Here is a 25,128-nt window from a genome sequence, read left to right as displayed (position 1 = left end):
GCATACCAAATCTGTATCATTTTCTGTCCATAGTAAAATTACATTATGGCAGCTCCTATATCCCAATTTAATTTTTTTTTGTGTACACAGAAACATAGTAATCATGTCTCAAGGTACATAACATGTTTTTTAGTTTTTTTTTGAAAATATATTAATTTTATAATGCCTTTATTTAATCCAGAACTGAATTATGGTCATTCGTCCAACATAATGGAGCCATTACATTGTGAATGCTGAACTGGAAAGGCAATAGGATGTTAAAACTAAAAATTTAAAGGCGAACCCCTTACCAATTTTTATTTTTTTTACTAGGATTAGGCTAAAAATACATTTTCAAAAATACTGTTTTGTTTTTAAACCAGTTGTAGTTTTTGACCCCCATAATATAACTAGCCATTTATATGAGTGCTCGCCATACCTGGGAACATTTTGTCTCATGTTATCCGGAGCCTCCCCTCGCGGGACTACCTGCTGATGTCAGTAGGTGGTCCCGTTGACATCGGTGGGTGGTCCTGCTGACATCGTTGGGCGGCCCAGCTGATGTCACTGGTGGAGCAAGCACCGTTCAAGGAGTGGGGCGTGTAAGGACCCCGCTCCCGCAACCCAGAGGATTCGGGTGTCCACCCAGAGAACCAGAGAATCCTAGAGTCTCCGGGCAAAACCTGGAGAGGTCCCAGGTATGGATCTCGCTCTGCAATATGAGCCCAATCTACCAGACAAACATCCTGACTCCTTATCATACTGCTTGTAGGAAAAAATAGAATGGCTCAGTCCTAATCACCCAGCAGAACACTCTGACTAATGAAAGGAGGAACAGACTTCAGTAGCATTGCCATAAAGAAACAGCTCAGTGTGGTTATTGACCAAGAAAAGTTACCCAAAATATCACATGATTGACAACAATGGCAGCCTCCAGGTCTGGAGATAAAGGCAGTTGTTTGGAACTAAATGAGATAAATGCCGACCAACATTACTGTATACAGTGCTGGGGGTAATGTGTACAGAGGTGAAAAGTCTTCCACGTAATTGAAGCAATAATGGTGTAGGGTTTTTATGATCCATAACAAATACCATAATTTCATTTGGTTTTATGTGGTCTCATACCACCTGCGTTCTTACGATGTGTAAAAAGCATTTAAAAAGTCTGCTTTAAACGCTTTTATCTTTCATTCTAACTGAAGATTCCTTCACCCTTCTGCAAAGTTTTACTGACCCCTTTTCTATTTTTTCCTCTTCCCTTTCAGAAATTGATTTTACTGAATCTTAGTTTTTTGTGATTTTTTTTCCCCATCAAAACTTGAACTTATAAATGGAAGCAAGTCACGCTCTAAGAAAATATATTCTTCACTCTATACAATGATGATAACATTTGTAACCATGATGCTTGCCATTAATAACTCTATTGAATCTCAATAGAATGTTTGTTTATATACAAAGGAAAAATACCACGTAGTATTATTATACATTATTTTGCACCTCGGTAAAGAAGATGTTCTAGAAATAAAGTTAACTATATTCTGTATCTTATGTGTTATCCATGTGGATCATCATATATTTCTGGTAGTCTAATGATATGCCTGGTAATACAGAAGGCAAAACACAGGTCCTTGAGAACCTCCATGCTCTTCAGCTGAGGGTCCTCTCAACCAACACAGAGGTGGAATACATAGACCGACAATTTTCTGGAGAGTTAAACGTTTTGTCTTTACTTCCCATTATGAATGGTCCACCCAGCAGTACTCCTTAGACTACATGAAGACCATCTCATGTAAAGAGACTCCATGGGGTAGGCTCTTCATAAAGCATATATTATACAGTGAGAAAAAGTTTTTCAACTCAACACTAATATATCTTAATGTATGATCCCCCTGGATCACGCTTTTGTCCAAAAAAAATAATTAAAAAAAGGCAAGGTATGCCCTTAAAGGGCAAGAAACATGAGACGACCACCCATCGTGTCCAGGAGCTTTCCAACTGTTGGAACCAAGTCTGACATATACAAGTATCCCCAACAATAGACAGAAGGCAAAAACCCATATAAAGTTTCAATGAAAGAAGTATAAAATAATCTATAAGATATTGTCGCAAAAAAACCCCCCATATTATGAATTGCAATATATATTGACCCCATGTGAAAGAAGCAATAATAGAATCAGGTTAACCCTTGTTCATGGAGACAAATGCTCCCAGAAACGGAATGTTGTAAGAGTAATGTGAGTAGACAACAAGGGAAGCACACTGAGCTATTGTCGAAAAAATTGTGCAAGTGAAAAATGACTAAGCCTAATGAAGCGTCGGTAACCGATGTCCGTGTTCAATTACACAGCTTATTACCTACAGATTATGTCTACAGCTATTTAAATGCTAGTCAAATTGAGATGTGACCCTTTGGGACTAAAAAAAACATCAGTGACACGCGCCTTGAATTTTACTAATTGGGAAGTTGCATATCAAGCATGCCGTGTCCCGGTTGGGATTGTTGAGATTGGGGGGAAGAGTTATGGCGACTGATTATGAACCACAAGTAGTGTAAAAGGCATCATAGATCATGTGCTGGTGGAACGAAGGTTCTAGAACATCTCCATGTATTGTTGTAGATTCGACCTGGCACTCCTCGTGTTGAAGCAGGGGAGGGCTGACAGCCTAAGGCCTGGGGGGCAAGTCAAGTGAAGTGGCTCCGCCCCCTCGCACTCACCTTTCACCCCTCACGCTGCTCCCATCACTATGCGGCCATCGGACTGCTGGAAAACTGATCTAAACGGCCGCTGGGTGCTGATGCCACCGGCCGGAGCTACTTTAATCCTTTTTTTCATTTATTTAATATGCCGGATCGGCTTGCCATATTAAAAATAAATAAATAAAGTATTAAAGTAGCGCCGGCCGGCAGCATCAGCACCCAGCGGCCGTTTAGATTCGATTTCCAGCAGTCTGATGGCCGCATAGTGATGGGAGCAGCGTGAGGGGTGAAAGGTGAGTGCGAGGGGGCGGAGCTTTCACCCCTCACGCTGCTCCCATCACTTGGCGGCCATCGCATACGGCCGCTGGGTGCTGATGCCGCCGGCCGGCGCTGCTTTAATACTAATTTTTTTTTCATTTAATAGCCGATCCGGCTTGCGATATTACATTTTTAAAAAAAGTATTAAAGTAGCACCGGCCGGCGGCATCAGCACCCAGCAGCCGTTTAGATTAGATTTCGGGTGGCCTGGGGGGCAATTGCCCCCCGGCCCAGCCCGCCCCTGTGTTGAAGAGAGTTTATTATCTAAAGACTGCAAAAAGGACTAAGCTGGTCTTATGCAAACTCCCTCTGTATTGAGTAAACTCCAGGTCTCAAGTGTTGTAGAGAATATGAAGATTTGCAGTTTTGGTGGCACCAGTTCCACCGGAGACTAACTTCACTCAAACAGCGAGTTCATTCCCAATTCTCTTTTCCAACCAGTATTAATAAGGGAAATGGCGGAGCATTTAGTTGAGGCTGATATATTTTCGTTTGCCAACTAAGCAAGAGATGTGAAGTTACTCAACCTCATAAACGTACCTCATAAGGAAGAATACGAAACGGCATCAGAATTTGTTACCTTATCCCAATAAAAGACAATAACTTTGATTAAAGACGATCAGTGTATGAAGATGATATGCACCTCTGTTCGTTCAGACTAGTTCATGAAAACCGGTAAGACTATACAGCGGAGGGCAACACCTTTCTGCTGCGCAACCACACAGTCGGCCTTAAACCATGTTTTCTTGGCACATTTTCTAATGTACATTTTTTTTTTTAATGCTGGATTATAGAGCATTTAGAGAAGACGCATCTGCTGGCAGTTGGCGAAGTGGAAAATTCTTTTGAATGCTAACAACCCAGCAAAAATGGACAGAAGGGAGGATGTCCTGCTACTTTACGCTATTTTTGTTCATCTAATTTGCAACAAAATATTGTGTTGACCTTTTATTTTATTTTATTTTTCTAATAATAATACTATTTTTAAGAATAATAATATATTTTTTCTTAATCACCTTCCCCAATCCTAATAAACAAAGATGACAAGATTTTAAGGTTTTCACTAGACTTGTGCAATCGGATCGAAAATGATTCGGACACATTTTTAGTTTTCTTTTTGAGCCATTCGCATCCAAAGTTTAGATCTCTCACTCATTTACAACAATATAATATGCCTCCATTTGCAAATGAATCATGATGACTTGCGTTAGTTAATTTGCGTATGATGCTAAATGCTGATGTCATAAATATTGAGCAAAGTAAAGTCAGCGATTGCTTTCTCCTGGTCTACTAGATACCTGGAAGTCCTAATTTTTGGGGTTTTTTTTTTTTAGATCTTCCAAAAATGTTCTCAACAGAACATGGCCGGCTGCAAACGATCTATGGTATATAAGGTATATGAATGGTTAAACTTTGTTACTGTAAGTCTAAATCTTCTTGTTTGTACTTGAATGTTTATTTGGCGTAGACATTTTTTGACGGCATTCATCCAAATGTTCCTGTTACGAATGGCGGATCTGATAAGCTCGAGAGAATTGTAAGACGCTAGAATCTGCAAGATTGCACAGCCTGAGGGAGAATTTTACTCCGAGATAACGCTGCTTCTCTACTTCAAATGGAATCTTAATACCAACAAAGGTGAATTGTACCATTCTCTGTGTATTTACTGGTCCGCGAGTGTTTCTTTTATCTAAAACGCAACAAACGGTTTGCTTTACTTCACTCTCACTCGCGCACAAAAAATCCGTGACGGTGTCGTCAACGGCATGTTAAGAAACGCAATTATTTCAGGCTACGCAACCCGATCAAGATGGGAATACGTTGAAATTTCTTGTTTATTAGCGGGAAAGCTGATTTTAATCCGTCTTAAGCTTTAATTACCAGAGAACTGTTTGTGAGAATCTAAAATATTCTTTAACCGCTCATGTAGTCAGCCATACGTCACGGGGAGTGAAGCCTCATTGGATTCTAAAGGGAGAAGGTAGCAGGGAGACAAATGTTAAAATAAAGCTATTTTTAATTATTTTATTCAAAATATCATTTACAAAAAAATTACTTTTAAAGGAGATTTTTCAAGCAGACATGAGCTTCAGCAGTGATTTCTGACGAGGGACGCTGCTCTTAACCTGAACTGGGGTACTGCCCCGGACTATTCCCTGGCTCTACCTTGAAGAAGGCGCCATCTTCTTTGGGCTGTGCAGAGTCTTTGTTGAGCGCAACAACAGATGATGTCATGCCCCAGGCCTCGTAGATATACAACACCAGGGAGAGATACCATGGAGGTCTGTGTTGGCAGAAGCCATCTTCCAGACCTGTCATTCTAGGCCTAGTAGGGCTAGGCCAGGTTATGTCTCTGGGCTTAAGCCAATGATTTTGATCCAGATCACCAGGACAGAAGGAGCAGCTAAAATGCTTCCTGGTTTTCCATCAGTAGATCCAAGCATGCTTCCTCTTGGACGCATACCTGGAATCTTTGGGTATAGCTCAACTTGTTTGGCCATCGGTTTGGTTTTTCCATCCAATGGTCTTCTTGACAACCTCTAAATTTACAAAAACATTGAGATTGATCGTAGAACCAAAAAGCAGATCAATGGATCAAAAGGAGCTTCAGAGCATGTGAGGAATTTAAAAGATGCTATTCCATAATATAATAATAATAATAATAATATATTATATATAATAAAATATATTATAATGTAACCAGATGCTTCATTAGAAACATGACCCTGGTAATCCAACCACTTTCAAGAAATCATTCATTAATCAATAAAGTCTTCCATCATTCATATAATTTTTACCAGGAACGCTTAACTGTCATGTGACACAAACTCAGGCCCTGATAGGTTGGTGTCACAGAAAGAGGAGAATCTTCTAAATGCTTCTTGGTTATATTCTGAGAAATTTGAAGGTAAGGTTTGTAAGATCCTATAATACGCTCTTTTTGTGATTATTAAGAAAGATATTTTTCAGCTCATATATTTTCTATAATTTTTGATATTTAATATTGTTCTGTTGGAAGGATAATTCAATATACATCATTTTGTATACAAAAATGAACAGCACATAATACGGTATTCACATCATTCACACATGCACCGAATTCTCTAAAGTCCCTAGCCGAGAACACATTTTCAAATCATTTAATTACAATCATTGTTCCGTTCATATATTTGCATTTATCATACGTTTTAATGATTATGATTCAATTTTCAAATTACAGAAGCGAGGAGCCGAAAAACACCGTTCTTAAATTTTCAAACAATTGCGAAATATCCTATCATTCTTTCCAGACGACAAAGCTCCCTTTTCATGTTAGTTTCAGGAACAGCCTTCGCAGAAGTTAATCGAAAAGATATCTAAGAATCCCTTACAAAGTTATAATAGATTTTAGATAAATTGCAGAGTTCCGGAACACTTAAGATAAATCTCTCAACGCCCCGGTATTATCCTCTAAACCTGGAGTATGAATGAAAGAGTAACTTCTTAGGATCAAGTGATTCATCTGAGTATCTACCCCGTCGGGGATTTGGGAATAAAAGAGACCAAAGTGGGTTGCTAATAAACATTGAAATTAAGAAAAAATGAGTTTTTTTGCCTGTTAACCGCTTAATGACAAAGCCTGTACATGTACGGGCTCAAAATGCATTGTTTTCAATGGGTTTAGGGACAGCCCATTGTCGTTAAGGGGTTAAATACCAATGACAAATCAAGTATATATATGTTAGATATTCTTATGGAAAGTCCTAGTTGCGATGCAATCGTCATGGATACCAATAAAATGTACCTTCCTAAACTTACTTTTTTGTAACAGTATAGTTTTGAAAATTTGGCCAAATTAGGGATTTTTGCATTTAAAAAAATGGTTTGATGCGTCTTCTTATCGCCGTAGGAACCAATAGAATTCATTCAGCAGGACCGTTCCATTTGTTCCTAAAGTAATGCCCCATTTTTTAAAATTTGCACCAAAATCACTTTATCGAAAAACAAAAGTCATAAAAATGAATAAAGCTTAAAAGCAGCACCAAATTCCTAAGACGTTCTTCAACAAAGGGTTACAACTTCTAAGTTTATTGTTTTTTTGATGATTTCCCTAAAACCTCCAATTTTTCTCAAGATTGCAGATATTTCTGTCCGCGGTTATTATTATTTTTTTCCAGGCATAGAAATCGTTTGTAATGTTTTCTTATTCTGTCTGGAACAATGTAGAACGTTTTGGACAATATTTAACATCCTTGAGTTTGGCAGAAATCCCAGAATTACTATAGAAACCGAAGACAGAATCTGATTAAAATAGGTGCAGACGGGAGAGCTGGGAATAACATTTTTCGACTCGATCCAGCCCCAGAAATGTTCCTTCTTATTTTCAGATTTGTCGGACACTTGAGGCCCACGTGGTCAAGAGGTCACCTTACTTGAGTAAAGCAATTTATGATTTTAGAATTTTTTGGTTTATTAATTTTTAAATCTGTTTTTTTTCTTTTAAAATTCATCCCTTTCCTCAACATTTGTCGCAATCAGTGAAATGTCGACAGCAGATGGCTACAATTCTTTGTGTAGAATGCACCAAAGTAAAACAGAAGACTGCATTTTATATTAAATATTAAATTTAAATTTATCAAATATTCATCGCGTACAACTAACTCAAATATACACCGGTCAGTATGGGGAGTATTATAGACATATACAGCCCCTGACTGGACACCTGGCACATACCGGCCAGGGCCGGCCCTATAATGGGGCAGAGTGGGGCAATTGCCCCAGGCGGCACTTTAGAAGGGGCGGCACTTTGCCGCCCCAAGCGCTTTTTTTTTTTTTTTTTGAAGCAGAGGAGAGAGAGGGAGAGGGGCACCGAGTGGTTTTCGCTTACCCGCTCGGCGCCCCTCTCTCTCTCTCTCCTCTGCGGCGAGTCTCCCTGTTCGGTCCCGGTGCCGGCTTGTAATGCAGAGCGCCGGAAGTGACATCAATTTCCGGCGCTCAGCATTACAAGCCGGCACCGTGGCAGAGCAGGGAGACTCGCCGCAGGACTGTTTAAAGGTAAGTACCCGGGGGGGGGATCGTAGATTATGGTGGGGGGGGCGGCGTTTTAAACTTCGCCCCAGGCGGCGTTAAGTCTTCGGCCGGCCCTGATACCGGCCATATGCCCGGTGGGCTACTGGCTGATAGAATCACATAATCGACCTTTCGTTCCAGCTGGACATGGCCGGCTACACAAAATGTAAGTATAAAAATGTAGCGTGAGGTCATACATATCCAGCCATGGGCTGCATTGCATCATCGGGCGGCTGCTGGCCAAAAAATTGTTACCCAAAGGTAATTGTCATAACCATGCGCTTCCAACTTAACCAACCTTGTTGATACAAAATAACACTTTCTGCTGTATATGACAGCTAATTCTACAAATCACTTGCGTCTAATCATAAACAATGCCCTCTTCCCCTCTAGGATATTTCTTTTTCTTGGAATCCATATCGTCCCATGTACAGTCAAAGGCTGCGGTACGCAGAACACAATATTATCCGGTATTAACGTCCCAACATGAATCCATATTTTGGATTTTAACACAATTCACCTTTTGTCTTTACATTTGGAGAAAAAGAAATAGTTCTGTTCTAACAGATGTCTCTTTTAGCTCTCACTGAGCTCAGTGAATTAATCTTTGCTAATTAGCATGGATAGTAATTGTCTAAGGACTTCTGACAATTATTTCAACAAAAAAGTCATGCTTTGTACCTTTGCATTTGAATGAGCGGCTCTCACCTGTTCCCGCTTTTCCCCTGGATAATGGAATACGAGCCACTCTGTCTCCCAGGACCTGAAAAGACCAACAAGAAGATGATGAGTTTAGTAAATGGTGTCCCCGACTTCATTTAGGTAAAGAGACCTGGACAAAACGTATCATTTGTAGCTTGGAGATCTAAAATATATATCAACGAATCGCCATGTCTAAAATATGGGAGAAAAATGTTAAAAAAAATCTTTGCACTTAAATAATTTTAAGTTCAAAAAATGGAGATGGAAAACTGTTTTGTATGTATAAAAAAATGCTAAAACTTGCCATGTCTGTAATTTGAAGAACTTGGTCCACCAGACTTCCATATCTGACCACAGTAGTTTCAGGAGCAACATGTAACAAAGTATTTGTCACTTCAGACATTGGCTTCCGTGCTCCCTAATCACTACATGGCGACAAATGATGCAGAGCGCCGGGATATGACGTCATCCCCGCGCTCTGCATCAATAGCCGGCACTAAAGCAGAGGCCCCCTCACGCTCCCAAAATTGAATAGGGGATGGAAGGTGGCGGATGGAAGATGAGAAAGGTAAGAGATGAGGAGAAATGGGTGTACGGGCAGTGTACGTGTATATAGGTGTGTGTGTTTGTAAGCTCGTGTGTGTATGGATAGATCTGTGTAAGAGCATTGTAGGTATTTGTGTGTTATTAAGGTGGTGTGTGTATGTGCATATGTGTGTGTAAAGGCAGGGGTGTGTAATGGCAGTGTATGTGTATATGCATGTTTATGGGCAGCTGTGTTTAAAGGCAGTGTGCATGCGCAGGTGTTTGTAAGGGCAGTGTATGTGCATATATATGTGTGTTTATGGGCTGATGTGTGTAAAGGCAGTGTATGTGGTTATGTGTGTTTATTGGCAGGTATGTGTAACGGCAGTGTGTATGGTCAGTCGTGTGTAAGGGCAGTGTATATGTGTGTTTTTGGGTAGGTATGTGTAAAGGCAGTGTATGTGTATATATGCGCATGTATAGGCAGGTGTGCGTAAAGGCAGTTTATGTGTATATGCATGTTTATGGGCAGGTGTGTGTAAGGGCAGTATATGTGTATATATGCGCATGTATAGGCAGGTGTGTGTAAAGGCAGTGTATGTGTATATGCATGTTTATGGGCAGGTGTGTGTAAGGGCAGTGTATGTGTATATGTGTATATGTGTGTTTATTGGCAGGCGTGTGTAAAGGCACTGTGTGTGGGCAGTCATGTGTAAGAGCAGTGAATATGCATGTTTATGGGCAGGTGTGTTTAAGGGCAGCGTAAATAAAATAGTCTCTGTAAAAAAATAGCTGCGGGGCACAATTTTCCGTTCTTGTCTCGGGCGCAAAAGGAGCTAGCTACAGCTTTGGTGAGACCCATCTTGATGTCCACCACACTTTCACTTTCGTCCATGCTCACTGGATCCCTTCTACACATGATGTGAAATCTGGAAACACTTTTGCAAAGCTTATATGTTATAAGAACTGGTAATATTCCGAAGATGGTGGCAAATAGACTGACTACTGATCAAATCCCCCCTGCTGTATATGTGGCGCTCCTTGTCAGCTCCCTTCTGTTCTAAGACAACCGACTCACAGCACCCTTCTGCAAGAACCTTTTGTTCCAGAGCTTCTTCCTAGAGTGCGGGCTTCAAAGTACAAAGCCTGGCAGTGCAATACTTGGAAGACTCTTCCTTCAAAAATAATGGAGATACAGAATAAAAGAAATGAAGGCTATTTGCTTTTGTTAAAACTCAAGTTCAGTAAGTACAACTTGGGAACTCCAGGGGGGCCTAATAAAGTTTGCTGAGACTTGTAAGGAACAGAGAGACTGTAAAATAGAACATGGTTAGAAGGGGTAATTCTATCGCCTTTAACTCTTCTGATAACTGTGTGTGGCTAAAATGCAAATTTTTTCTAAAATACGTTCTGCGTATGGGGTATGTACAAAAAGTGACGATTATAACTCAATCTGTTAATTTATCCGTGTAATCAGAGTTTCTAGATGTTATGGGTTTTATTAGGTCACGCGCTGTTTTTAATACATGCTTATTGATATGTAGCTAAATCTTGCTGTCTGAACACAACTTTACTAATTTATTTTTGTATATTCCAAGAAAAACAGTATTTCTCAAGCAATTATCACAATTATTGTTACCTCAATTGAAACGTTTACTATTTGTATCATTGCCCACCAGATCAGTGCCTCATCGTATTACATTTTTATGCCAAATGTTTGGTTACTTACAGAGCGGCTAATTGAAACATTAAATACATTAGCTTCTTTTAAAATGTAAATTAGACGTTCTTTCATTGTTTATTCTGAGAATATTGTGTTCCATTTTTCTATAAACATTAAACAAATAAATAAATAAATATTCTCCTTGTTTGATGGTGTTTTATAAAAGTATCCTTATTCTAAAATGGGAAGATTCTATTTAAGAATTTAAAAATATATATATATTTAAGAGTGAATTCATACCAATTCCTCCAAAAAGGCTTTCCTGCATTTTATTATGAGGTTGACTCAAGTCCTTGCAAATGACTTAACGTCTAGAGTTCTTCTTCTAACGAGAGCCATAACATCCCTTTCATTCTTTACAATACCACAGTGAATGCAACAATGTACAACACCAACACGATATACAAACAACAGACTTTTGCCGTGATCTATTATTTATGCTATAAGAGTATCTGGTGGTTCAATGTTTCTTTATCCAACATTGCGTTCCTTTAGTTGGCCTTCCTGCACAGCATGATAACAAGTGAGCTTTGGCAGGAGATTCATTCGGCTCATTCCTTCCGGCAGAGGTCACTATGAAGCCATCTGTCATCGCATCTCCCTTATAATCTGTACAGTCGAAGAAATGGAGTCGACGCTTCTCAGCCAGAAAGCATTAGCTTTATTCATCGTGTTTGCATTTCCTAAGATGCCTACAGCATCAGGTAGAAGGACGCAATGCCATTTCCTTCTGGCTAGGATGGGTATCTTGGTTTTTTTATTCCGGGATGGATGACTGCGCAGTGAAGCTACATTTGTACTACACAAGGAGTTGCAATAACCCCTGAAGAGCCAAGAACGACCTCATGGCGCGCTAGCGTAATTTCTTTGTGGAGTGACTTATCGGTACTGGATAACTCTTACTCCTTTCAATTCACGTCAGAAAAAGTATAGACGCTCGAGTGTCTTTTTTTGAAATTTAGTACAAGAAAATACAAGAACCTCTTTTTTTCAAAGAAAAGTGGTCTAAAAGTGGGCATAATACATAAGGCTATGGAAATCAGGGCTGGGCTGGGGATGACTAAGCAGGCATGGCAGTTTAAGGAAAATGGCCACCAGATGATGTACGTTACCCTTTTAAACTCTTGAAGCACCCAGCAGCGCATATCCAGCAGGCAGCTGGACACTGGTGGACCGGATCTGCTACTGGACTGGGAGTATTGATAACTTCAAGCCCCATCATCCACAGGCTCATCAGACCTTGGGCTGGTGTGCCCGATGGTCATTCAGGGCCTGATCGAAATTTCCCTAATTGTATCAACCGAAGGCAAATAGAACGCCCTATTAAGCTTGTACCGCATTGTCCGGAAGACAAACATTTCCTTGTTGAATTACTTTTTCTTGTGATCTTATCAGCATCGTAGATATGTTTTAATCAATCATTTTATAGAAGCATGGCGTTCAGGAGAATGACGTAGCTGGTAATTCTGGAATATTGGGAAATATCGTTTTAATTATCGTCTTAACTCAAACAAAGGTCTTCAATGTACAGACAGGTGATCTTAAACAAAATGAGAAACCTTTTTCTTCTTCTTTTCTTCTTCTTCTTACACATTCTTGTCCTACACCCTACAGGTAGACATATGTTTTAAACCCCCCCACCCCTAAAAGTTCCAAGTCCTCTATTAACATGCATTCTGGGTTGTGAACTAAACCTTCTTTTTGCCCAATTACAGGAAAATCTTTATTAATTAACAAAATTCTTTTGAAAGCTCAATCTCCGATCTCTTGGAGTTAAGCTGCACGCGCATGTGGAGTTTCAAAGGGCTACGAGAGCCTATGATGTCAAATTAATTAATACCACTGAGGAAATTCTACAGAGCTTCCCCTCTAATGTCTATGGGAGATCTAGCAATGGACACCAATTATAAAAGAGCAGTTCCTTAATTATTTCTAAACAAAACGAACGCCTGTTCCAAGTGACTCACGAACTAGATTTATTTGTGTCTGATGTCGATAGATGTTTAATGCCTCCAGTACAAGTAAGAAAGCAAAACGATATCGCCAAGAACGGTACATTCTCCGAGCACTGGAAGGAACCCTTTTTGTTATTTCTTTAAATAATGTAAATAATGTGATTCAAGCTTTCTATTAGATATTTAGACCCAAAATGATAACTTGGGCTACCGCAGTTTTTACATAAATTAATTAATTTATAAACATTAATAAAATAACTTGTGGGGTTTTTTAAATTTTTATGAAAGATCCGAGGCATACATGGTGGAATTAGCATTTTAACAAGTTTTAATCTAATCTTGATGTTATCTTGCCTGTTCCTCCCTACATTTATAAAGGCTGCCTGAACCATATTTAACGATGAAGGAGAGATAGTTTATGAAGGATTATAACGAACCTGCTTGGAAATTTGAAGACGCACGGAAGCAGAACCATTGTATGGATGGACATTTTTAAAAATGGGGTGCAAACTGTTTATTTCTCCTCTGACAGAGCGGCGACGTTTCCCACCGTCTCCAAAGACAATTCCAAAGGTATAAGACATGGCTGCCGGTAACAATACAGTCAGAGCCACTGGACTTCTTCTTGGATGCACTCAAGACCCCAACGATACAAGCGGAGGAGGCTTTGGGCTTGAGCGCACACTGGCTGGACCGATTTTAATATCTGACCTCTCCACCCTATGTACCTACTTAATGTACATAATCACAAGCACTAAAAAGAACAATAAAGTCTTCAAAATAGAGCTTAAAAATATTGTTCATTAGATTAGGAAGCTCATGGATCTCCATTGTACTAAAAAGAACAGTAAGGTCTTCAAAATAGAGCTTAAAAATAGTGTTCATTAGCTTAGGAAGCTCATGGATCTCCATTGGTTTTTTTTTGCGTAGGATACACATACAAATACATCATTTTTGGAGATTATTTCCCTGTACGGACAAAAAAAAGATGAGCCTAATATCCCATTAGTATCTTCTTTTAGTCTATAACTCATCCAACACATCCCCCGGGATTAGAAAGCTGCTGTGCACACTAAAGGCTTCTGTTAGAAGTTAGATCCTGAATGTTAAATGGTCTCTGAAGGCCAGAGAGAGACATGGTGGCGGATGGAAATTTACTGCCCCGTTCCAATGTCCAGCAGGCAAGTTGGGGATTGCTTTGAAAGAAAGCGCTATGTTTTGTATTCCTCCGGCAAACCAAGGAGAATTCCGCATTACTAACACTAAACGAGGATTTTTTTTTTTCATTCTGGGAAATAAAGACAGAAGGAAGCCAACGTTCTTGGTCTCCGTTAATTAGATTTTTACATTCTCACTAGGAGTCAGTAACTAAAAATGACCGAGCCAGCTTCCAACTGATTGCTTGTATTTCAGCATCGTCAGACAGCTGACGCAGGCGAAATATAGCGTTCCACGTGTCATTACTATTCAATGGTGCTATCAGTCAATGCTCTCTGTTAATTATGCATAAAATGCCAGCAGAGATATTTATGAGGCCTGAGGTGTTATTTATGCCTTTGCAAGAGTAAGTTTGTTCTTGCTGTTGAAAGTGCAATTCATCCTGGATTTTTTTTTATCATAAAGTGCTGGATATGAAAATACGGATGATGCTATAGAAAAATATTGAAGAAATCAGAAGAAAAACAATGTTAGAGCCAATGGGGCTCAGGCATGGTTGTTGAGTTACTGTAAGATCCAGTTTGGTGGCTTGGAGAAACGAGCATAGTAAGAAGAAGTAAGACGAACAAGAAGATGCAAGAAATAGGCTCAAGGAGTCCTTCTCATCTGGTGGTCTTCTTGATGAGCCCATTGACCTCCGTCAGAAAAGAAGGAATCAACTTGTGGACCCACTCCACAAGACTGGACAGTATTTTCCTTTTCTACCTCTAGTCTCAAGGGAGACATACGTCTCATCATCTTTTAGTAGTCAGACATTTTCCTTCGATAGGGCCACCACCTATTTTGGCCATAATAGGGGCCTACATTATACATCAACAGGGATTCGATACATAGGGGCGAAGTAGTAATGGCTCTGCGGAGTCACCAAAATAAACAAGGTGGGAAACCATTAATGGTCTTCCTTCACGGACCAAGATGTTGCAGTCTAAGTATGCCAGGTGGGCTACTAAGATTCATCTAGTAATTTGTACAAAGATCTTTAGATCAACAAAATGTCTGCATTGGCCTTTTATATAATTCCACTGATGAGAGTACTACCCACAGCTGGATTTGGGCTGAACCCATGGACTCCGTCCATCAAATTGGTGAATGAGCCATCAGTAAAAATAGCCTGTCTATCCATTCCGTAGAGTATAGAGATGCTGAGGGGGCTTAATTATTTATGATATAGGAACATTATTCCTATTCCTTAGGAGAGAATACTTTGTTTCCTGCATGTAAACTTCCTACAGTTAGAAGCCAGAGAATATCAAACTATTGGGAAAGACCACCATGGCGTATCCCTTACCTTTGCATATAACTCCTAAAACATTAGCCTTTTATTTAGAATATGATATTCTGTTATTATTGACCTAAAACTCGGCAAGTCAAAGAGCCCAGTGCTTGTTTAGAATACAATATACAGCACAGTCCTGATTATTTGAAATGTTTACAACAAGGTTATCTGTATCCCGACCCAATTACTTTAAACAGATCATCTTGCTTTCTGCGTTAATAAGTCATCTTGTTTATATGCCTCAGCAGGATCTCCGCAGGGATCACAAAACTAACCTTGTAAAATTCCCTTTAGATACAAAAATATTTCTAAAACTAAAGGAGATGTATATATTTCATTTTTACGCGTCGGGAATTAATAGTTTATTGTCATCCAGAGCAGTGCCTGGCCTTAGAATTACAGATCTTTATGAGTTCATTCAATTCTTTGTAAGTGAGCCGTAATAAATAATTTATTTTCTAAACTGTTTTCTCTCTGCTACTGTACATTCATGGGGTTGTTGGAATTTCTACCCTTCTGGGAAATAATATTCCCTGGATTACAACAGATGGATGCATTAAATCATGTCAAAATATGGTAAAAATGCCCCCTCCCTCAAGGGTCCCCTCCTTTGTACCTCTAATATCCCAATGGAATGGGACGGTGAGACATGGTCATACCTGGGGACTCTCCAGGTTCTGCCTGACGAGCTCCAGATGAAGCTCCGATTCTCTGTGTGCCCCACACCCAAAGAGGGAGAGCTCCGGGCAGCAATAGCCTACAGGTTCCCAGGTCTGTGCCTCTCATAGGGTTTTTTATTATGTTAGTTTAAACCCCCAATCACCATGAGGAAGGGGTGATGGAAAAATGGTATAAAAGGCAAAATATCCATCAGGTTCCTTAATCACCTCCAACCCCACAACCTATGAGTAGGGGACGAGAAGGACATAGTCAAGCCCCCCTTGGTAATTAGGGGGTCAAGAGAACCCTCGTTTTGTTCTTTTAACTATTTATTTATTAAATTTAAGGTGGAAATTTTGCAAATTCTAGGGAGCACAAGTTCACTTAGAACCCACATGCCCTCTCCAGTAACTCACAAAAGTCCCATGCCTGGTAAATGGCCCGCAGAGTACTGACTCTGAGAGATGCAAGGGCATGCAAATGAAGTTGAGTCTGGTCAGTTACGTTATCTCTTAACTCAACTTACTGCTTGATTTAGACCCCAAGGTGTAACTATTTTTAAGAAAAAGGGAACTGTCTCAATTTGCACAGAAATACATTAATTAATCATTTCACTAATTTGCACACAAACCTAATCTTTTCAATAAGATGTCGATTAATAACAAAACAGAAAGATAATTGTATAATTCTGTTTTGTTATATCCACGTTTTGTTCAAGGTGATAGTTGTTTTTTTGGCTTTTTACAGCCAGCAAACTCATGCTCAGACCTTGTGTTGCTGTGTATGAGCCCAGATGCTAAGCCGCTGCTGGACCTGGCAGGGCTTCATGACCTGTAATGATATGACTGTAACTGACATAGGAAGGTGGTAAACACAGTGTTGGGACAGTAACATAACAACACTACAGCCAAAAAGAATGCATTTATGATGAATAAAAAGAGACACAATGATCTTAAAAAAAAAAGATGATGGCCATTAAACTTACTTTTATCTTTTTTTTTTTTTTTTGTGCTTACAGGACTACCACAGTAAACCAAGTTGCTCAAGTCAAGTAGACAGACTGAAAATAAGCATCTTGTCTACTCACTACCAATTTAACTACAACTAAGGTAAACGTAAGTTGACTCAACTGCCGACACGCAACAAGCTGGTATTGAAAACATATCAAGACTATTCGAACCAGTCTAGGGATAAAATCAATGTGACATCTCAGGAGTAGGTGAGTCAACCCAAAACTCCAATAAACCCAATGGGGCTGTTAACTTGATGACCAAGTCAACCTGCGTCTGTCATATTCAGACACTGACCCTCATAGACAACTTGATAGGCATACCTGACAATGAACTGGGCAGCTGGACATCAACTCAATGGAAACTTGGCTTAACCTAGCAGAGGGCCCGGAGCACCCATTTTGAGTCACATGCTCCAGTTCTGTTGAGTTCCTCCAAATTGTCAGTTGAGTTATCTTAACTGGACGATCAAGATAAAACATTTTGAACTAACCTGCTTCTCTCCACCAGATCAACTTATCAGATCTACCATCTATAACCATCCAGCCTTTCTACATATATGTTGTTTACTCAGCCTGGAAAGGGTTGCAGTTGTAGGACACTGAGTTCCCCCATAGATTTCCTTATGCCCATCAGCATGCATCTGACCATAACGTATAAAGAGCATTAGAGACAAGAGTTTAACATAACCTAAGTACTATGACTAAAGACAAGGTTGGTGGTCTATCAGTTAAAATCTGCATTCATACATATAGAGTATATAACGCAAAGGAATTCTTTCTTTAGTCTCCCGTCTCTTACAAGGAGCACCTTGACCGGGATAATCCATGAAACAGCGAAAGCTCGCATGTGAAGGTGACTGCATTCAGAGATTATGAACCGATCAAGCAGCTCCGGACTACCCTGCTATTCATAAATGAGAAGAAACAATGAAGTGAAATGAAATGCAGAGCATTAAACAACGAGAAGTCAGCCCATACATATGAAGCAGGGTTTATTTTGTTTCAGTGCTGCGAAAGATGACAGCGCCGTAATATCCACTTTGAAGAATGTTGTATTCTTGGCATTAGAATGCAGAGTCTGCAGCCCAGCACGGATGGTTACCACTCTGACTGAACCCCCCATGCAGAGAGCATTTCAATGTCACTTGCTGATCCTTGGCGCTCGATGCTCGTCTGCATATCGGTATCCAGAACGTGAGACGAGCGGCAGTTTTCCTCCAGCGCTACAGGGGTTAATACCTTAGCTAAAAGCTGCGGCTCTGCAAATATATAACGGACGTGCCTATGAATATACATTCGGCGTTCCGTTTCAAGAAAAGTGCAATTATTCACATAAAAGGAAAACACTAAATGACCCTAGCGTGAGACACACAATGGCACAGCGGAGGCTCGCGCACAACATAATCCAGACACACACACAGACTGCTGTGCGCAACAACACACTGCAACGGGGATCTGAAAAGCTGCACGGTGTTTATTTGCGGTACATACAGCTGTGTTATTAGAATTAGTACTAGTCGTAACAGGAACGGGGTACAGCGTGAGCTATTCTTTGACTTTTGCTGAATGTAGGGGTGGGCCGGCGGAACAATCATTCACTTATTTAAGATTTCTTGCAAAAAGTAGAGCCACTGAAAAAGAAGCCATGATGGGAGATCTTTTTGTCTCCATGAATGGACAGGAAAGGGGAAAAAGAGCCATGAAGTTGAGTTGTATAGAGCCATCATGTCACCAAGTCATTGGCATTGCCCATCTAGTCTCAGACCTTCATCAGTCCTTGGTCTCGTCTACCACGGCCATGGATAATCATTAGGCAAATCCTCTGACATATAGCTGAGACGGCTGCTCTCGCAGGCAAACATGAATCTTTAATATATGTCTCCTAAATCTAATTTGGAATAAGAGATGGTTTTACTAGAGGTGGTAGAAGCATGGGCCACTTTCCAGCAGAGGTGAAAGGGACCCATTTACAAAGGCAGATCAACACCGCACTATTTAGAGGTAAATGCACAAAATAGATGATAAACTGATCTTATCTGTTGCTACATTGTATGTTTCATACATGAAGTCATTATGTTATATTGATACTTTGTACTTAGAGTTTAGGACTCTGGTCCATGGTATAGAACCATGGCGTGGTCTACTGGCAGAGATAGGGTTAAAGGGGGGGATCATCCTTCCTAATCAGTGCTATTAGCCTTTGTAAAGGGGTAATTCTGTCAAGCCGTAGATAAGAAGGGCGCAAGATTTCACATTTAATAGCCTCGATAAGCAGCTGAAATAGAGCCTGGTATAATTCCTCTATTCAGATACTAGAAACAAATCCTATCGGCTCCAGAGAATATTCCTCACTGCTAATAGAGAGCAGGCTTAGCGAAGGGCCTTATTACCAGCCCCAAACATCCTTATTATTCTAATATGCTGCAGCTCTGAGCTTCTGTTTGGACCTTTCACGGGAAGTGGGCACGGGGGGGGGGTTGGGGGTGTTAATGAATAAATACTAAAACCGTCCCCCAACTTGGGCCAGACCAAGAATGAACTGATTTCACTGTTTAGATCTGTATTGCCTTCATGGCCCCATTTGGCCCCATCTAGTCGCCCATTTCTCCCACCGTAATGACTCAAACCTTAATCAGTCGTTGGTCTCGTCTTAGATTCAGGAGCCGTATGCCTATCCCATGAATGTTTAACTTCCCCTCACTGTATTACCCTCTACCACCTCTGTTGGGAGGCTGTTCCTCTTATTTACACACGTCCCATAATGCTCAATGAGATCACCATTCATCTTTCTGTATTTAAAAAAACAAGTTAATGCAAATTTTTCCCTAACTGTTCCCAAAAAGGGTTCACTTTTGTCTTGCTCTTCCGACAAGTGCCATACCAAGATACCAATGGATATAATGTATTTTTTTTTGTTCCTCAAGGCAACCACTGTGGGCATTTCTTCATTAATCAGATAGGAAGCTGAATGTTTGGGTTCCTTGATATTTCTATGAATTACAAATGGCGGACCCAATGAACTCTTCTTAATCCATAGTGAAGTTGACCCGCCAACTTCAGATTGCCATGTTAGTGGATACATTGTTACATACGTCTATTGGGCTTCTCCTACATTAACCGAAGAGCCCTTCATTATCGAAGGGGACAGATGTATGTGGGCGGGGCTTCTGATATGTTGTGGGCGGGGCTTGTGACAATAGAGGGCAGGAGTGAAGTCATGTGTGGAGCTAGCTTTGAATGGAGATGGGTTTAACTAAATGCTTCTCCAGTGACCCATAGAGCGGCGCTTCTTCCGGATTCCCTGGCTGAAGATCTCCCAGGTATGTCCATTAATGACTACAGTCACCAACGTACTCATAGACAGTCTAAGTTATGTTATGATCATTCAAAATTTCACTTTTTAAAGTTTTTTTTCTTCTCCTGTCTCTCCTTGACGCCCACCCCTGCCCCAGATAATGTCCAGAAAATGTCTATCCCTCTAGTCGCAGAGTTATTGGATTTATAATAAACTCAGCTCTGCTTTCTCTACGTGTCTGGGATGGAAAAAAAGCAGATAAATGTGAATTAAATAAATAAATACCATGTAAATCACTGGCAGGTTCTCTGAGTTAGCAAACAATGTGATGGACCATGACGGACAGACGAGATGCATTTATTTATTCTCTGGGCATCAAGGAAAACACACACAGTATATAAATGGTATTTTTACTTCCTTTAGCTCATTTGCATTCTTACAAGTCATTATATAACAGAACACATGTATAGCAACGCTTTAAGGTTTAACCTTGCTGTTGTTAAGGAATCTTTTTAAGTAGAATCTTAGCAGCTCCGTTTGCTAGATTGGATGAAAAAATCATGTTTTCACAGGAATTACCTTCCTTTTTTATCTGCTTCACCACTAATCGCTGCCTGAGCACTGATGAGGTCAAAAGTAGGCATAATGTTTTTACCTGCTGATGTCATGCCACATGCGTTGTGATGTCATGAGCAGTCACATCACATATAAGTCACGACATATATGTCAGTAGAGGCTCAAATAAGGGTTTCCCCCGTTGGTGGAATGTGTCATATTCTACCTATCCTCAACATTTTTTAACCAATAATACATAATTCCTGAATATGGCCGGTATTGGTTTATTTTTTCTGTTGGATTTGGGTTTCAAACCCAAAGTATTAGAATAAAGTGTGATCTTTAAGTCTTCGAGGTGGTTGTAAAGTACTTCTTATTGTGGAGTTGAACAGAAGTGAGTTGGCCATAATCCCATAAGAAGAACCTGAACTCATTCTGAAGAACCAACAACAATGAGGACAAAAAAGGAAAGCCAAATTGTCAACCTTTTCCATAGTTTTCTCTCTTTTTTAACCCCAACTCAGCCAAACTTAGTGTTAAGTTAAGGATTCGATGACCGACAACTCCTAACCAAGGTATGGAAGACGCTGTCTGGCGCATCATTCAGATGAAAGACCTCACTGGCTTCCTGGTGCTACAAAAGTATCTTTGATATTTGATTTATTGGTTAGGAGGCTTTGCTGTTCCTTTAATACCATTTTTTTTTATCTTGATGATACTTCAAATCTCTATTATAGACCTCGAGGATTCGTGTAAATGCTTGCTTTGAATCTTCATTAACGATAATGATCTCTTTTTTCTTTTTCTCCTTTTTATGCCCGTGTCCCATTGCCCTTTTGTCCCCGTACGCCGCCGCCCTTTAAAGACAGGGAAAGTTCGGCTACTTGGCTGATGATGGCTCTTAGCGGAAACCTCCTGGAGCCTACGAGGGGTTAATCCATTACCACTTCTTAATAGAAACCTTTGATTTCCAGGAAACAGAAATGTTCTTTTGTAATGAGTAAAGCGAGGCAGTTCCAAATGACATCGAAAATAGGTTCATGAAGAGGAGCGCCCTGATTCTTTACGACCGCTTTTTTATTACGTCCTTACTTGTCATTAGAAAACATTTAGTGCTATAAATTGCCCAAAAATGATGCAAAATGGAGCAATAATAGATCTGGTGTTTTTTCCGAGAGCTCGGGAGTAATAATACTTATTGTCCAGTGCTTAACAAGTACGTGCTTGAAATAGTCAACGTTACGGAGCTCCGATGAGTGTTAACATCTTCATCACTAAAATATAATACATATCCGTCACGCAGAAAGAATAAAATAAGCATTTAATGCGGGGTTTCCATATACATCCTAAGAGATAAATCTATGGCATAGAAGTCTTCCCGTAGACTGCAATGAAAAGAAATTAGGTGAAAAAGGAGATTTTTGAGAGTTTTGAGCCCGGAATTCATTTACTGAGATAAATTGTATCACTTTTTTTTTTTTAATCTTGTTTTTTTATTCATCGCCGGCTAAGGGAGAATCGCTATTCAGTTACTTGCGGTGCATTTATCAGCGGCGACCGAGTACAGCTCATTATGTCTATCAAACTGCAAAATAAAGAACGTCTCGGAAAAGAGCCTCTTTTATGGACACCTATAATCGAGATGGGGGGGGGTTTCTTATGAATCCAAAATAAGCTAAGAGAGCAAAAATATGGCGGTGTTATAAAAAAAATAATAAATAATATAATATAAACAATAAATGATTATAAGGGTGTCTAAGGGTGTTATCGTGCGTCCTATTGCTGCATGTCATTAATTTAATAATAAAATAAAATTAAAGGTCCATGAGTACCCCCGTCCATGAGTACCTGGGTTGATTTTCTTTTTTTTTTTTCAAAAGACCCATTTTTAGGAGCTGTGCCTTATTACGTTGCCACCATTTTTGACTGTAAGCTCTAGGGGCGAATCTGGCAATCCTGTTAGTTCAATGTGTTTCGAAACAATGTATCGCTGTCCATCATTACTGCAGAATATTTTGGTGTTCTATATGTTCTTTTCAATGTTATATTCATTTTCATTCTTTTAACCCATCGAGTACGCCTTCCCATTTAATTAATGCCCATTACATTTTTTCTTCCAGCCGCGCAATTATTTCCATTTTTAAAATTCAGCCCTGGGACTAAAATGCCAAAAGCTTAATTTGTACCGAGAAAATTATGATACATTTCTGAGAGCTTGTGACATTTTCCCTGCAAAGATTTATGCTACAATATGATCTCATCTTTAAAAAGGTGATTTTTTTTTTCTTTTTCACTGTAATTGGCCATTAGTAAAATCCACAAACTGAAAGAGTTAAAACCACGAAGACCCCCGGACAGTGTATTCTGCACAAAGACCGTAGTCAGAGGCTTTTCTTTGAATGGCTTCTTCTGATTCACAGATCCTTTTGTTTGTGTAGGATTCCTTTTTATCAGCTGTCACAAAGCACTTTACTTCTGCGTGATATGATTTCCCCCCAAAAAAAGCAATTTTCAGAAGAGGCATTTTAGTATAATGGGGACTATCTCTGTTTTACAGCCAAAAAAAAAAAAGGTTCTTTATCTTCTTTCTTTGGTAAAATACCCTCTTTTCCCGATTTAGGTAGAAATGGTATCTTTAGTTTAGAAAACCTTTCAAAGAAAAAAAAAAGACTAATTGTCTTCACCTATTCTACCCTCCAGTAGAGGTGTCTGCCCCTCAGTCTTGGACAAGATTTTAGCTTGTTCCTCCATAATATACAATTATTGATGAGTATGTGTCAGGACACGTTGAGTAGAGAAATCCAAAAGGATGGCTGTGCCAAGTTTGTGTTGGGTTGACTTTTTTTGGGCCAACGTAAAGCTTTAAGAACACAGGAGACTCTTCTTCATTAAAAAAACCCATAACAAATCATCTATTTAACGTGTGGTCATGTTAAACGATGGTTCTTGAACCTACTTGACAACTCAACGGATCATCAGTGAAATGCGACACAACTCAATGGGAGTCCCCATCACAGAACCATCATCAAAAACCCAATTAAGTCAGCACCACCGTTGGCTGAAACCATTGGCTTGTTGATCCAGTGAGAAAGTAGACGCCATTTTGCAGTCAAGAAGGAACACTTCAATTTGGGGTTTTTGCCTTCTTGTGGATCATCAGGGAGGTTGAACTTGAAGCAGTGACATCGGCCTGTCTAGGTCCAGGTCTAGATCTTTGATTTCCCCAATCGGCCTATTTATACTATGGAGGCTGTGCTGGCTCAGCACAGCCTCCACAGACTTCATTAAAAGGCACAGCTCGTCGTTTCATGCAGGGAAGAAGCCGTCTGCCGAGGGGGGGCGATGGCCTAGGTCAGACCTAGGGCAGCACAGGCGGTGAATACTTTTTCAAGCTAATTTACTATGTTACTATGTTACAAGTGACTGTTCAAGCTTGTTTGTTGTCAAGGGCCAGGTAGGTCAACCTAGTTCTATATCTCGAATCACAACACAACGAACAGATGTGTACATGTCTTGCTACCTATATATAAGTATAGCATAAAAATATCAGAGTACATTGTATCTACACTAAAACTCCCCTTTTTAACTATTTTTATTTTAACTAACAAAACAAGTACAAATTTACGGCTTCTATTTTTAAGCATTTGACGTTTTATGGCAAGGCTGCAATTACACTTGGACCATATATTATAATGATTTGTATTGAAAGGTGGAGATGGAAAGCAAGCGACATAATGGAAAAGCTGACATCGTAAAAATGATGATCTTATGTAAAGTAATCTCTGGCATCCAAGAGAGGTAATTGTTTATTCTCATACAAGTCTGTTTCACGTCGCTTTCCTGGCATCTGCAGAGTGGCAGGAGACGATCTTTGGGTCAGAAAACCTTGAGTTTATGATTGTACCTGTTCTACCATGTAGACTCAAGATGGAACACGGAATCTTGGGGCTTTCTGGGACAGGTCCGATCACAAACAGGCATGTTTAACATGATTATGGATCGTTTAGCCTGGGCACACCATTCTAAGACATGTGATCGGGATCTGACACCTATGCGTGGGGGCCGAGCCTCAAATCCAAGACACATCCAATCCTCCATCATCTCCGAACTTAATTATGATTGAAATAATGCGTCCACAATTGCAAACATTGAGATGGGAAACC

General features: G+C 39.9%; 1 protein-coding gene across 2 annotated transcripts in view; it reads right to left on the bottom strand.

Moving 5' to 3' along the window:
- Positions 1 to 25,128, bottom strand: part of LRRC4C (leucine rich repeat containing 4C) — a 224,777-nt gene that overhangs the window by 145,546 nt on the left and 54,103 nt on the right. The window contains exon 2 of one of the 2 annotated variants that reach the window (XM_053449482.1): positions 8,726 to 8,807. The gene's annotated coding sequence lies outside the window, so the exon portion shown is untranslated. The remainder of the gene's footprint in view (positions 1 to 8,725; positions 8,808 to 25,128) is intronic. The other variant, XM_053449481.1, reaches the window with a different exon arrangement.

This window comes from Spea bombifrons, chromosome 10 (genome assembly GCF_027358695.1).
Source record: "Spea bombifrons isolate aSpeBom1 chromosome 10, aSpeBom1.2.pri, whole genome shotgun sequence".
In the NCBI taxonomy this organism is placed as follows: Eukaryota; Metazoa; Chordata; class Amphibia; order Anura; family Pelobatidae; genus Spea; species Spea bombifrons.
This window is presented reverse-complemented; position numbering and strand designations above follow the sequence as displayed.